General features: G+C 55.6%; 1 long non-coding RNA gene across 1 annotated transcript; it reads right to left on the minus strand.

Moving 5' to 3' along the window:
- Window positions 1–13,655: 13,655 nt before the first annotated feature.
- LOC142015070 (uncharacterized) lies at window positions 13,656–15,743 on the minus strand. The gene is made up of 5 exons (XR_012646090.1): window positions 15,480–15,743; window positions 14,886–14,994; window positions 14,627–14,787; window positions 14,178–14,238; window positions 13,656–13,755 (listed from the first exon to the last, which is right to left on the minus strand). It is a non-coding gene; the product is annotated as an uncharacterized LOC142015070 (long non-coding RNA).
- Window positions 15,744–16,236: the final 493 nt, after the last annotated feature.

The following is a 16,236-nucleotide window of genomic DNA, read 5'->3' on the forward strand; positions in this document are numbered from 1 at the left end:
TGACGAAGGAATGCCCAACATAGTGAATGCTGGTGGGAAAGGGGTAGGGTTAGAAGTTGAAATAAAAAAAGAACAAGTTAAAAATCACTTAGGAAAATTAGATGTCTGCAAGTCACCAGGGCCTGATGAAATGCACCCGAGAATACTCAAGGAGCTGATACAGGAGGTATCTGAGCCTTTATCTATCATCTTTGGAAAATCATGGGAGACATGATTTCCAGAAGACTGGAAAAGGGCAAATATAGTGCCCATCTATAAAAAAGGGAATAAGAATAACCCAGGAAACTACAGGCCAGTCAGCTGAACTTCAGTGCCAGGAAAGATAATGGAGCAGGTAATTAAAGAAATCATCTGCAAGCACTTGGAAGGTGGTAAGGTGATAGGAAACAGCCAGCATGGGTTTGTAAAGAATAAATCTTGTCAAACTAATCTGATAGCTATCTTTGATAGGATAACGAGCCTTGTGGATGGGGAGAAGCAGTAGATGTGGTCTACCTAGACTTTAGTGAAGCATTTGGTATGGTCTCTCATGATATTCTTATCAAAAAACTAGGCAAATACCATTTAGATAAGGCTACTATAAGGTGGGTGCATAACTGGTTGGATAACCGTACCCAGAGAGTAGTTCTTAATGGTTCTCAATCCTGCTGGAAAAGTGTAACAAGTGGGGTTCCGCAGGGGTCTGTGTTGGGACTGGTTCTGTTCAATGTCTTCATCAATTATTTAGATATTGGCATAGACAGTACGCTTATTAAGTTTGCAGATGATACCAAGTTGGGAGGGGTTGTGACTACTTTGGAGGATAGGGTTATAATTTAAAATGATCTGGATAAATTGGAGAAATGGTCTGAGGTAAACAGGATGAAGTTTAATAAGGACAAATGCAAACTGCTCCACTTAGGAAGGAACAATCAGCTTCACACATACAGAATGGGGAGAGACTGTCTAGGGATGACTACAGCAGAAAGGGATCTCGGGATTACAGTGGACCACAAGCTAAATATGAGTCAACAGTGTGATGCTGTTGCAAAAAAAAGAAAACATGATTCTGGGATGCATTAACAGGTGTGTTGTGAACAAGACATGAGAAGTCATTCTTCCGCTCTACTCTGCACTGGTTAGGCCTCAGCTGGAGTATTGTGTCCAGTTCTGGGCACCGCAGTTCAAAAAAGATGTGGAGAAACTAGAGAGGGTCCAGAGAAGAGCGACAGGAATGATTAAAGGTCTAGAGAATGTGACCTATGAAAAAAGGTTGAAAGAATTGGGCTTGTTTAGTTTGGAAAAGAGAAGATTGAGGGAAGACATGATAGCGGTTTTCAGGTATCTAAAAGGGAGTCATAAGGAGGAAGGAGAAAACTTGTTCTTCTTGGCCTCTGAGGATAGAACAAGAGGCAACGGGCTTAAACTGCAGCAAGGGAGGTTTAGGTTGGACATTAGGAAAAAGTTCCTAACTGTCAGGGTGGTCAAACAGTGGAATAAATTGCCAGGGGAGGTTGTGGAATCTCCATCGCTGGAGATATTTAAGAATGGGTTAGATAGATGTCAGTCAGGGATGGTTTAGATAGGACTTGGTCCTGCCATTGGGGCAGGGGGCTGGACTCGATGGCCTCTCGAGGTCCCTTCCAGTCCTAGTGTTCTTTGATTCTATGATTTGATAGCAGCCTTTAGCTTCCTGAAAGGAGGCTCCAAAGAGGATGTAGAGAGGCTGCTCTCAGTGGTATCAGATGGTAGAGAAAGGAGCAATGGTCTGAAGTTACTGAGGAAGAGGTCTAGGTTGGATATTAGGAAAAACTCCTTCCCCAGGAGGGTGGTGAAGCACTGGAATGCGTTACCGAGATTGGTGGTGGATTCTCCATCCCTAGAGGTTTTTAAGTCCTGGCTGGGATGACTTAGTGGGGGTTGATCCTGCCTGAAGCAGGGGGCCGGACTCAATGACCTCCTGAGGTCCCTTCCAGCCCTGGGATTCTGGGATTCTGTGATTCTAAGGGGGTTTCGCACCCACTCATGCTTTGTCTTAAAATTGTTAGTCTTTAAGGTGCTCCAGGGCTGCTTGCTAGATGCCAGTCCAGTACTCAGAGTGGCAAAGAAGAAGAGGTGGGCCCTGCTTTAAGGAGCTGCAGATTCCTTTCTCTCCAAAGGCCAGCACAGGCTCCTGCTGGCTGCCGTAAAGAAGGTCTGTTGAGCACAACGCTGCATACAGATAAGGATCTTCAGGAGTCGCCTCCCTCCACCAGGTGTTCGAAAAGCCGGATGGTGCCAATGGCCAAACAAGTGTCTGCACAGCCAGTGCCATGCAGCCAGCGTGTCTGGACCTGCTCCGCGGAGTGCGGGACTCCACACAGCGTGACCACACACACGCCAGACTGGAGGAGTGGTTGTGGAACAGGTCTGGGCATGTTCAGGAGCAGACGGGCTTGTCCCCGCTGGTGGAGCTGGCCCGTTGGATACAAAACGCTGTCTGCTGATGGTTCCCACCGCGTTGGAGTCACGTCCTGTGGGCAAGGAGCTGCTATCCAGAGGTCTGAGTTGGCTGAGTTAAATATCTTACAGGCTCAGGCCTGCAAGCCCCATGTTACAACATGAATTATTACTTCAATTTCTTGACTATGGCCTAAGGAGACCCGATGGATTTTGTCCTTGGCTACGGTCTGCACCGCACGAATTTCCAGCCCGTCCATGGGGGAGCGCGGGCTGGGGCTACGTTTCCCAGCACGGGTGGGGTGGGATCCTGTTGCACTGTGGGAGTTGTAGTGGTGTGTTAAACCGTTACACCATTCAGACGCTAGGTGGGGCTTGTGTAAAAGTGCCTTGTGCAAGCATCCTCCAAGTGCTGAAGGATCTGCTGAGGAACAGGTGGTGGGTTGGGTGCAAGTAGAATCCTGTGTGGATATAAAGCAGAGCTGCAGGGCCTTAATGGCAGCAAGACAGACCAACGGGGCCACAGCCAGTGACCACGACAGGATCCACGTCGGCCAACACAGCTGGATGCCAGGCCACCACCAGGAGAACCAGCCCAGCGGGGCAGCTCCAGGCTCGGCAGTCGCCGTCCATGGATGGGATTCGTGCCTAGGAGAGTGCACGCTGTTTGTGCACACACAGCCGTGACCAGAGAGAGCTGCTGGTGAGCCCGGTGCCCGCGTACGTCCCCAGACATTCCCCCGCGCGGATGTAAATCGTGTATTGGCAGGGCTGTACGTACGAGGAACCTCGGCGGCTAGTCCGGATCAGCTGCAGAACGTGCCGCGGGGTCAGGCGGAAACAGGGACAGAGCGCCAAAGATGACAGGATCTTCTCACCACGCCACTCCTCAGTGCACCGGAGAACTTCAGCTCTGGCAGGCCGGCATGGCAGACAGCCAGGGAAGGCCAGAAAGAAACGGGAAATCTCCAGGGCTCGCCTGCAAGCCGTGCTGCAGGGAAGCGGGACAAGCAGCCAGTCACAAAGAAGTCTCTGGCGGGGCCCTGCCGGTGCCTGACGCACACTTCAGCCTCAGAGAAGTGCGCTTCCACCAGAGAATTCGAGAACCGGGGAAATGTTCTGTACGGGCTTTGCCAGCATTGGCTAAAAACCGGGATTTCAGGAATGCAGCCCATGACGGTCTCCGAGACAGGCTGGTGATTAGGGAAACAGACAAAAGCCTTCCACGGCAGCGACAACAGGAGAGAGATTTATCCCTAGTCAGATAGCCAAAGCTTGCTGGCTAACGCACGCGGGGCAAGAAGGACACTGGCGATACATGTGTTTTAAACATCCCAGGGTACCTGTTAAGCATGAGCAGACCAGCTGTATGGACCAGATGGCCTGCCCCTTTTCCCTATTCCTGACCACTTATGCTAAGTATCCCATAACACCTTGCATCAGCTGAAGGAAACCTTGACTTGAACGGGGAGGGAACCACCAGTATCAGCCCAGAGGATTATTTCTTAAGAACCTAAGAATGGCCAGACTGAGTCAGACCAAGGTCCATCTAGCCTGACAGCAGCCAATGCCAGATGCCCCAGAGGGAGTGAACAGAATGGGGAATCATCAAGTGATCCCTCCTGTTGTCGTTTCCAGCTACTGACAAAGAGAGCAACGAAGGGCCCTGTGGCACCTTATAGACTAACAGAAAAGTTTCGAGCGTGAGCTCTCGTGAGCACAGACTCACTTCATCAGATGCTCACGGAAGCTCACGCTCGAAACTTTTCTGTTAGTCTATAAGGTGCCACAGGGCCCTTCGTTGCTGTTACAGATCCAGACTAACACGGCCACCCCTCCGATGCTTGACAAAGAGAGGCGAGGGACACCCGCCCCGCCCGGCTAATGGCCGGGGATAGAACAGAGACTCGTACACCACTAGGACTGGAAGGGATCTCGAAAGGCCCTCGAGTCCCATCCCCCACCCTCTCGGGAGGACCAAGCACCGTCTAGAGCAGCAGCCCCCAACCTGTTCCAGACGGGGACCCAGTCTGACAAGGCAGGAAGACTCGGTGACCACCCGGCAATTCGCACGTGGGGTGGGGGTGGGGGGAGCAGAGCTGTAACCAGCTACTTCTGCACCTGAGGCAAGACTATAACATTGTGCCCCCTCGTGTTTGTAGATTCATCATAGTTAGTTCGTGGAAAAGGGGAACTATATTAATAAAATAATAACGCTGCATTCACTGCGGTCAGTCACAGCTGTGGCGGGGGAAAGACACTCATCCACAAACTCTCCCACGCCTTAAGCTCCACAATGAGGGGCTAGGAGTCACTTGAGCTGCAGGGGCCGGGGAGTCAGACTCAGGGGCTAGGAGTCACTCACAGGCTGGAGGGAGCTAGGGGAGGCTGGGCTGTGGAGCTCCCACCGGCAGCACCGGCCACAGGAATCCCAACCAGTATCGGGGGGAGCCCCCTTCCCTGCAGCTGAAAGCCAGCTGGGGCACAGCCCTGGCTGACGGAGCCAGCCGCAGGAACCCCAGCCAGGGCTGGGGGGCACCACCGACCCCTGCAGCTGGAAGCCGGCCTGCGAGAACCCTGCTGGGGTCCGAGGGGACCTCATCTCCTGCAGAGGCTGGAAGCCTGGGAGCTGGTCAGCTCTGCCCTCCTTCCCAGCCTCGGCCTCAGGCCCCCACCTTACCTGAGCTGGGCGCTGCTGCTGAGGTGCGCACTTCTCTGCTGGCAGCTGAAATGGTTCCAATGTCACTGGTTGGCTTAATTGCCTGACGGCTGTTAATCCAATTGAGAAGTTGAGAACCACTTCAGCAGTCCTGTGACACCTCATAGACTCACAGATATTTTGGAGCATGAGCTTTCGTGGGCAAAGACCCGCTTCAAAGCTACAGACTAACACGGCCACCTCTCTGATACTTGTCACTTCGGGAGTGTGAATGGCTTCTTAATAGTCACCTACACCCTATCATTCCGGGTATTGGCACCTTTACCGCTGGACTATCCAGTTACATGGATTCCTTCCTCAAACCCTACGCCACCAACACTCCCAGCTACCTCCGAGATACCACCGACTTCCTGAGGAAATTACAAAACACCAGAAAAGTTCCTGATAACGCCATCCTTGCCACCATGGATGTAGAGGCTCTGCACACTGATATTCCACATGAAGACGGATTACGAGCGATCAGGAACACCATCTCTGATGCCACCACAGCCAATCTGGTGTCTGACCTCTGTTACTTTGTTCTCACCCACAATCATTTCCGATTTGGGGACAATTTATACCTCCAGATTAGTGGAACTGCTATGGGCACCCGCATGGCCCCACAATATGCTAATATATTTATGGCTGACCTGGAACAACAATTCCTCAGCTCTCGTCTGCTATTACCACTCCTCTACTTAGGATACATTGATGACATCTTTATGATTTGGACCCATGGTAAAGAGACTCTCGAAGAATTCCACAGAGACTTTAACAATCTGCACCCCACCGTCAACTTATGCCTCAACTACTCCATGCAAGAGATACATTTCCTGGACACTACAGTACAAATCAAGGATGGCCTAATCGGTACCACACTGTACCGGAAACCCACTGATCCCTATACTTACCTACACACTTCTAGCTTCCATCCTGCACACATTGTTTACGGTCAAGCCCTTAGGCACAATCGCATTTGCTCTGATCCTACTGACAGAGACCAAAAACTACAAGAACTTTACCAAATATTCATAAACCTGAACTACCCACCGGGAGAGAGAAAAAAACAAATTGACAGGGCCAGACGAATACCCAGAGACCAGCTACTCCAAAATAGACCCAAAAAAGCCAAGAACAGAACACCACTGGTCATCACCTACAGCCCCCAACTCAGACCACTGCAACACATTATTAAAGACCTACAACCTATCCTTAACCAGGATGCCACACTCCAGAAGGCCCTAGGTGACAGGCCTGTTCTCTCCTACAGACACCTCCCAACCTCACGAGGATTCTCACCAACAGCCACAGTCTATACCGCAGGAACACCAGTCCTGGAACTTTTCCTTGCAACAAAGCCCGCTGCCAGCTCTGTCCACATATCTATTCTGGAGATACCATCACTGGACCTAACTGGGTTAGTCACAGAATCATGGGCACATTCTCATGTTCCTCGGGTAACATCATATATGTCATCATGTGCCAACAATGCCCAGATGCTTTGTATATTGGACAGACTTCAAACTCTCTCAGACAAAGAGTTAATGGGCACAAAACAGACATAAAAACACTCCTGATCCACAAACGGGTCAGCCGACATTTTAATGGAGTGGGCCATTCTGTAAATGGCTTAAGAGTTTGTGTGTTACTGAAGAAAAATTTTCACACCACGCTTGAAAGAGAGGCAGCCGAGCTGTCTTTTATATTCAAATTCAGCACATTAACACGTGGTTTGAACTGGGATGGGAATTTTCTGAGTCACTATAGGGGCTCGTTTGCATATGTGGCTTAATCTAATTCTTGACCTTCCACCCCGCTTCCACCCCTCCACTCTCTGATTTGCTCACCTTGATCATATTTTTCTGATTTGTCAACTTTGATTACTGTTTTTGGTTCTCTGTGGCTTAAATATTGAGTCTGTTCCGGTCTGGCTCTGGGCTGAAGAAGTGGGTCTGTCCCAGGAAAGCTCATCACCTAATACATTATTTTGTTAGTTTTTAAAGTGCTACTGGATGGCTTTTTTGTTTTAATAGTTGCCTGTGGAGCTGCCCAGCCCAGCAGGTGACCCTTTTGAAATGGTTGGGAAACCCTTATCTAGGTCATTCATGAATTTATCTAGGTCTTTTTTGAACGCTGTTAAAGTCCTGGTCTTCACAAAATCCTCTGGCGAGACGTTAATGGTGCACTGGGTGAAGAAAAACTTCCTTTTGTTAGTTGTAAACCTGCTGCCCATAAATATCATAGAGTGACTTCCAGTTCTTATGTTAGGGGAACACGTAAATAACTTCCTTAGTCACGTTTACCACACCAGTCATGATTTTCTTCATACCACCAGCAAAGGTGATGCCCACGCAGGCAGGAGACACCTACACCCAAAGAGATGTTTTTGCCCCCCTTAGTACCAGGAATGTATACCCTCCAGACAAGGACGAGGGTAGGTGGAGGCCTGGAATGCGTAAACAAGGCAAAACGCTACCTAAATGACGTATTCCCAATGTTTTGCTGGTGAGCAGGTAGGGCCTGAAAGGACGACTTTGGGGCATAGCCTGGGGAACAAAACTTCTGCGCGGGTGTAACATCTCAGCAAGGGACGGGTGTTCCCTAGGAACAAATCTAACTGACCCTGGCTGGTGGGTCCCTGAAGAGTATTTCATACTGAACTGGAGTGGGGTCAGGCAATTAGCTCTCCAAGGTACCCACCAGGTAGAGCAATCTGACAAACCTGAAAAACCTGAAACTAACTTAGAAATGAGGAACAGCCACTTGCCTGCTGAAAGTCAGTCTCATCACCCCGAGGGTGGGGAGCCACCGCCCCGCCAAGAGGGACAAATTCCAGCCCACATGCACAAGGTGTGAAAGGCGTCACATCCCAGGAGGTGAGACAGGTCCAGCCAGCGGCCCACTGTGCGATACATCACAAGAGTGGGACGTTTTGCAGCCGTTTGCTGCACCCCAGATGTCAGCAGCTGACTCACAGCAGGCAGTTAATGCCCTTCTCCCTGCGGGCCGGCTGGGACAGCACAGTCTGCAGGGAGAATGAAACTGAACCTTGTGGCTGTTGACATTACAGTTGACTCAGGAGCTGCCAAGTGTCTGGTCCCTGTCACCTGAGAAGGACTCACCTTCCCTTTCAGCCCTTCCCAGAGGTGATGTCAGCACCCGAGAGTGCTCTGACTCACCCAGGCGCATGGGAGCTCCCTGGGGCACTCAGCACAGAAGCAGCCTGCGCGGACGCGATGTGCCTAGCGGGCCCCGGCGTGAGTCCCGCACTGTCCAGCTGACTGGCAGACACCCCCGGCCGGCAGCGTGTGGTGCACGTCCAACCACGCCTCGGTGCGCGCAACAATATTTATTCTGCCCGTGGATGGGGGAGAATGACGGGAGCCGCCCCTGCAGGGTTCCTCTCCCGTTCCCTCCCCATGCAGAACCCGCGGGAAAGGGGCTGGGACGGACCGGCAGATGCAGCCGGTGAGGGGAGCCACATGCCCCTCCCGGCCCGGGGAAGGGCCAGAACAAGCCCCCAGGCCACGTTCCTGCCTTGCCCTTGCTCTGCCCCCACCGCACCCCTAACCTCAGCTGAGGCAGAGTGCGGGGGGCAGCGCCAGCAGCCAGGGTCCCTGCCCCCACCACACTGGCAGCGGGGGAGGGGTGTGCAGAAAGTGGCCCCCACTTGCACTGCTGCCGGGAGGGCTATTGAGGCCAGAGGGCTGGTGCCAGCGGCAAGAGTCTGCACCGCCTCCGCCAGGCGGCCCAGCAGCACCTTCCCCACCACTGGGCGCAGGGGAGGGGCAGCATGGGCCCAGGCTGCCTTGCTAGAGCCCTGCCGGCTGCTGGCCAGCCCCCCTGCTCTGGGGTGCACTGCCCCCCAGTCGCCCCTGCGGCCTGGCGTCACGGAGAGGACGTCTGCGCCAGCCCTACGACTGGCGCCAGGTGTAAAGCCCAGCAGGCGCCTGCGTGGCTCCCAGGAGAGCGAAGGTGCCACAGGGAGAGACGAACGTGACCGCCCGCCACGGAAGGCCCCCAGCGCGAGAGCCAAGTGGGCTGTGTCACTGCGCCAGCGGCGAGAATCTGCTCTCCGCCGGGACCCTGGGCTCGCCGGCGTGCTGCCTGTGCCGGGGAGGGGGCTGCCCTGGGCACAGCCGCCCAGGAGCTGGAGGTCGCTTGGACGCCTTTGCGACGTTGGGGCCCGTCGAGGGAGGAGTGCAGCCGAACCCCTGCAACGCGCTCGCCCAGGGCAGGTCAGGCCGCCCACCCTGAGGCGAAGGGGGTCTCCCACAGCCCCAGAGGCAGCTTCTGAGGACGCGGTTGGCTCACGCCTGGCGCAGAGGCAGCAAAAGCAACTGCAGAGCTGGGTTCCCCCAGGCAGACGCACGCTGGGGAAGGGGAAACACCTCAGCGAGACCCAGAGGAGTTCACAGCTGGGGAGGAAGCACAGACCTGCGCTAGGGAGGCCAGCTCCGGAAATCCCCTTCAGCACCATCGAAGGAAAGATCTCGGTGCTCCCGATTGCCAAGCACCACGCTGCGCACAACCCCTGTCCCCGTCCCCATCCCCATCCCCACCCCCGTCCCCCGGTCAGTGCGGGTGTGGGGGCTGGGCCCTAGGCGGGGTCCCCCAGGTCAGTGTGGGTATCGGGGGCTGGGCCCAAGGCGGGGTCCCCCCGGTCAGTGCAGGTGTGGGGGCTGGGCCCAAGGCGGGGTCCCCCAGGTCAGTGAGGGTATCGGGGGCTGGGGCCTAGGCGGGGTCCCCCCGGTCAGTGCGGGTGTTGGGGGCTGGGCCCTAGGCGGTCGCCCCCGGTCAGTGCGGGTATTGGGGGCTGGGCCCTAGGCGGGGTCCCCCCGGTCAGTGCGGGTTTCGGGGGCTGGGCCCAAGGTGGGGTCCCCCCAGTCAGTGCGGGTATCGGGGGCTGGGCCCAAGGCGGGGTCCCCCCCGGTCAGTGTGGGTGTCGGGGGCTGGGCCCAAGGTGGGGTCCCCCCGGTCAGTGCAGGTGTAGGGGGCTGGGCCCTAGGTGGGGTCCCCTGGTCAGTGCGGTTGTTGGGGGCTGGGCCCTAGGCGGGGTCCCCCCCAGTCAGTGTGGGTATCGGGGGCTGGGGTCTAGGCAGGGGTCCCCCCGGTCAGTGCGGGTGTCGGGGGCTGGGCCCAAGGCGGGGTCCCCCTGTCAGTGCGGGTGTCGGGGGCTGGGCCCAAGGTGGGGTCCCCCCAGTCAGTGCAGGTGTAGGGGGCTGGGCCCTAGGTGGGGTCCCCCGGTCAGTGCAGGTGTAGGGGGCTGGGGCCTAGGCGGGGTCCCCCCAGTCAGTGCAGGTGTCGGGGCTGGGCCCCAGACCCCTCCCCCAGTAACAATACGGTAAAAGGCTGGTTCCCGCTGCCCTGTGAGTGACTCCGCCGTGGTGGTACCCAGCTCCTGGAGCCAGCGTGACGGGAGAGGACAGCGGGTTTGCGGAGCGTCCCCAAAGGATGCGCGGGGGGCACTGCTCCTGCCCTCTGACAGCGCCCCCAGTCATGTGGGTGGGTGGGCATGGGGAGGGCACAAGGAGAACCAGAGTCTGGGTCTCTGGTTCCTGCCCAGGCCTGTGGCCCAGCCTCCCCTCCCACAGCAATGAACCCTTGCGCAGGGTTCAACCACTGCCCAGCAGACCAGCTCCGCTCCATCCGCCCCCTCCCCATCACCAGACCAGCTTTGGCAAAGCCCTTGCAGCACCCAGGCCAGCTCAGGTCAAACCCAGCTGAAGCTGCTCCCGCGGGCCTGGGTCTTGTTGCATCAACCCAGCTCAGAGTGCAACCCAGCTCGGAGTGCAACCCAGTGGCGGTCGCTCTTGCAGAGTCTCAGCAGCTGGAAAGCCCCATGCACAGATGGGGAAGTGCCTGGCAAGGAGCTGGTCGCATGCAACCGTCTACAGACAGCTGGGTGGGCCAGACGTGTTTATGTCAATAACAGACCACAAACCACTTGGAACCTGCCTGGGCAGATAAGCTCTAGCGCTGCCCAGGTGCCAGCGTCCACTGCTGAGCTTCATGGGATCTCGCCCAATTCCCAAGCACGTTCCTCCAGAAAACCCTGCAGTAACCGAGCGCAGCGGAGCCCAGCCTCACACTCGGCCACCGGGAGCTCAGCGATGACCTGAAGGCGCATGTCAGCAAGGAGACGACGCCCGCTGTGAAACGCCCCCTCTGCTAGCATGGCACTGCGGGAAGCTCTCAGTTACCGGAGGGGCGGCTGGCCCAGCTCTGCCAGAGACTCTCTGGTGGCACATGGCTAACTGAGTCACACGACCCACGGCCAAAGGTGTTGGCTTCATAATTCCAAACAACTTGGGGGGAGAATTCCAAAACCCCATCCGTGAAGGACGTCCAGGATTAACTAAAGGCCTTGACCAAGCCAAGCCGTCAGCCTGCGTGTGAGCTCTGCAGAACTAACACACCAGCACAACACAACAAACCTACAACAGCCCCGGTGCTTCCTGCGCCCAGGCGAGGAGCCGCGCGGTGTGCCCAGAGCACTGAAAGCCAAGCAGTCCTGAAGCACCGGTGCGTGACTTCAAAGGCTCTCAACGCTCCTGCGGCAAGATGGAGGAAGTTCCACTTTCTGCACCCCAGGTGCTCCAGAAGTGGCTGTCTCACCTCAGGCAAAGGCTGCCCCATGCCCACAGTCGCTGCAAGGGGAAACCTCAGGCAACCGACCTGAGAATTACGCACAAAACCCAGAACAGCTCTCGGAGAAGCGTGTCAGCAGCCATCCAGCGCCAGGGACCCCGCAGCTCGCACAACACCCCCACCCCAGGGCACCACAACGTCACCGCGTGATCGAGATGCCCCACCTGAAGCTCAGTTATTGGCACTCTCGAAAAAGGGAGTGAAGTTCTGCCCTGCCCCAGCACCTGACGCCATGCTGCCACGAGGAGCATCCTTCCAGCAACGCCACCTCCAGGAGCTCTTTCACCACCACGGCAGCACAGCCCACAGTAACCACGTCCCCACCAATGGGCATCAGCAAGAAGTAGGATCTGACTGGACACACAGGCACAGTCTTGACCATTATGTTGATTGCTTTCAGAAGACTATTGACTGCGATATCCTTAATAAACAGCACATCCAGCACAATCCCTCCACTGCCAAAAGGGCAGTGATGCAGCGTCTGAAATCCAACCACCACAGCAACAAAACACCGTCGCAAGTCCTCAGTTGTGAGGAGTCCGTCATCAAGGCCAAAGAAGATGTGTCCAGTATTGCTCAAGGAATTCCCCGGGCACAGTTCACCCAGGAATTTAAAGATATTATCAAAACATCCCTGCAAGGGCTCCCAAGAAAAACGGTACAGCCTCATCTAACGCCAGCCCACCCCAGGGACGGCCCTAGATATAACGTACAAACAAGGGAACCCAGGTGGACCCACCATGTCTGGCCACAGCCTTCTTACAAAAGGAATATTGTGAGTCATAGAAACCATCATCAAACTACTCACCATGCAGGGGGTCAGCTTCTTCCCGGACATGACGGACTTCCTCCAGAAACTCCGCAACACTAACAGCATCCCTCCAAATACCGTACTTACCACCACAGATGTGGCTTCTTTGTACACCATCACTCATAATGATGTTATCGCGGCCTGCCTTGAATATCTATACGACCGGGGCCGGCCCTCACACACCCGCCCCAACCACATCACCACCGAACTCATCCACTTCATCCTCACCCCCAACAACTTTACAATCAGCAACAAGCATTTTCTCCAAGCCAGGGGTAAGAGGGGGGCTCCTCACTGGCCACCTTGCAAAAGATTTTGTGCACCACAAAGCCTGAGACACATCAATTACATTATCACACTCCAGACAGAATCAAAGCTCCCCCACCGATTTCCACCGCAACCTGAACAGCCCCCTCCAATTTGCCATCGCAAGTTCTTGCACCAGCATTAACATTGCGGATGCAACCATCAGCTTCAGCAGCGCAAGTCGACAGACGATTATATATAAGAAGCCCACGGATCACACGCCCACGCACCCTTCATAGGTCTGGTGACCATGCCAATGGCACCTAGGCAGCGGCCTGTGCTGAGAAGAACCTCCAGGGCTCACACTCAGAAGTGCCTTTGCTGAAAAAGGAGTCCCCACCAGAAGAGCCGATTGCGTCATGGAGCAGGGCACCCGGCATGGGAGCTGCATAGTGCAAGCAAAGTAAGGCCGTAGACCATGAGTATCAGAGGGGTAGGCGACTTAGTCTGTATCTTCAAAGACAAGAAGAAGTCCTGGGGCACCTTAGAAACTAATGGATATTCTTTGCCCACCAAAGCTCATGCCTCAAAATATCTGTTAGCCTCTAAGGTGCCCCAGGACTTCTCGTTCTCGTAGGACATGAGAACAGCCACACTGGGTCGCACGAGGGCTCCGTCTATGCAGGAGCCTTATTTCAAAGTAAGCTCTTCCAGGAGACGTATTCTGGGGAGCCTGTTCTGAAGTCAGGCTTCCCCTCACCACGCGCATTTCAGACCAGCTGAATGCTCGAGCAGCTCGAAATCCAGGGCCTACCCCCGGGCTCGGCAACCTGCGGCTCTGGAGCGGCATGCAGCTCTTTCAGGAGTCGCAGCTGCCCCAGACCTGGCGTCCTGGGCGGCTCTTGCCCTGCCGTCCTGGGCGGCTCTTGCCCTGCCGCGTGGAGACAACAGAACCGAATTCAGCGAATGCAGGTTGGCGGCGGCCGGGTAAGGCAGGTGGATCCGGGCGCTGAGAGCAGGGGAGGGCAGAATGGGCGCAGGGGGGGCCGAGGGGGAAATGGCGCTGCTGGGTCTGTCACAGGGCACTCCTGTGCAGCTGGCGCTGGCCCCCTGCCTGCCTCTGCCATGGGTGACAAGCGCCCCCCAGGCAAGGCCCAGCTGCAGAGCTTGCAGGAGCATATGGTGGCCTGGGCGTGGCGGGAGCGTGTATGTGAATCGATTGCCTCCAGGTCCTCTCAATGCCTGAGCGCCAACCCGCAGAGCACAGCGAAATTTGGCAGCTGGCCCTTGCAGCTGGGCGGCGCCCACCCTCCCCTCCGTTCCTACCCGTCCCGGCCAACAGCTGTGCTCCACCTGTTCATCGGTCGAAGTCCTGGCCCTTGCAACGCCCCCGGCGAGGGCTTCCATGGGCCGCCTGTGCTGCGTGAAGAAACATTTCCTCCTGCATGTGGCAAACCTGCCACCTGCTCACCTCCCCTGGTGGGCCCCCGTTACCGCGCCCGGGAGCAAGTAGACAACCCCACACCCCTCACTTTCTCAACACCAGCCACAGACCTCCATCATCTCCCCCTTAGTCGCCTCATCTCCCCGCTGAAAAGTCCCCGTCCTCCCTCTCCCTCCTCCTACAGCTGCCGTTCTGAACCCCCAGTCACTTCCGTTGCCCCATCCGAGCCCTTTCCAATGCCAGGGCCTGCCCCGAGACGAGGTGACCGCATCGGCCTGCAGCGCTCAAGTTGCAGGGGCACCTTGGAGCCACACAGTGGTAATGCAATATTCTCTGGCCCTCTCGTAACGAGACTTACGGTTCTGTTCATGTTGGTGGCTGCTGCCGCCGCCCATGGAGGGGATGCCTCCCAGAACTGGCCACGATGACTCCAAGATCTCGCTCCTCGGCAGCAGCAGCTAGTCAGCCCCATCGCCATGAGTCTATTGTCGGGTGATGTTTTCCAGTCTGCTTTACTCTCTGTTTATCAACGTTCGAATTCAGCCGCCCGGCTGCTGCCCAGTCACCCAACATTGCGAGACCCTTTTGAAGCTCTTCACAATTTGCCTTGAACTTACCTATCTCAAGCAGGTTTGTATCATCTGCAAACGTTGCCGCCACCTGGCCCTTTACCCCTTTCTCCAGGTCATTGAGGAGTACGTTGGATAGGACAGGGGAGTACGGACCCTGCACCAAATGGGGAGGAGAAAGAGGGTGAACAACTCCAGCTGTTGTAAAGAAAGATCTTTCAGCGTCCAGCTCCTGGTGACGGAGACCTGCAGACTTAACGGGTTTCCAAGCTGCCCGTAGCCAGGGGCAATAGGAAGCCAGAAGACCCAGGTGTTTGCCCCTGGGACATGGAATTAGCAAACCAGTGTGTTGAGAGACACTGAGCAGGCTACAGAGACTGTGATGGGGTAACCATCATGAATGGGAGGAATGCAGAGAGAAAGGAATGTTAAACCATTGCACAGGTAATGCAGGCAAGGAACCTCCTCCCCCCGGCCTCTCGCATGCCTGGGGAACAACACAGCTACACAACTCTGCACACAGCTGTGTATTTTGCTGGGCAGTTGCTCAGGGTGTGTATAAATGAATCTCAGCCATGGCTGAGCACGCCAAGATCTGCCCCAGAACACAGCTGGGATGTGTAAGTGACTCCTGCGTCTCACCTGCAGGAGCAGGACAGTCGTGGTGGTGCACCTGGCCCGTGAGCTAAGCAGAGAGTCCTGGCGCAGGCGGAGGCGGCTCGTGAGGGAAGAACGTCTCCCTACGTGCTGCACTGTGGGAGCTGTGTTGCCGGAGCCCCTGTGGCTGCACTGCTTGCCTTCTGCAGCCAGGAGCAGCTGTCCCCCAGCCCTGGCAGCCTAGGGACATGAATCCCAGTTGCTGCTGGATTCTTTCTGCTTCTCCCATTTCTGGCAACTCCCATTGGACTCAGGTGCACAGAGAACAGCTGGGAGGAAAACACTCTGGGTGAAAAACTAGACTCTCACCCACCCATCACTCCCTGCCTCCAATCCATATCTCTCCATTCACTGCTCCCCCCGCCCCACACACCCCAAATTTTCTCATGCCGCTGGCTGTGGTGCAGACTGTGCCTTAGGGGCTGAGTTTCCCAGCCAGAGACCTAACTGGGCACTGCACGGTTAGCCGGAAACAGGAAGAGATTACACCAGAGCGCTTGTAATGATCTATCCTATGCGCTGAGGTCTCCGTTGCAGAGGTATTTAGTAACCCTTAAATACCTCTGAGGAACAGGGTGGGAGAGATCACCAAGCTACCAAGAGCCGGAAGACTCAGAGAGGCTTTGCTAGGAGTTTTGAAATAGGAGGAACACAGTTGTTTCTGGTTGGACCCTACATGAAAAATGTTGGTGGATCAAAAAGTCAAAAAAGATTCCTTTGGGGCGAGATGACATGTTTCCTG

This window comes from Carettochelys insculpta, chromosome 6 (genome assembly GCF_033958435.1).
Source record: "Carettochelys insculpta isolate YL-2023 chromosome 6, ASM3395843v1, whole genome shotgun sequence".
NCBI classification, from domain to species: domain Eukaryota; kingdom Metazoa; phylum Chordata; order Testudines; family Carettochelyidae; genus Carettochelys; species Carettochelys insculpta.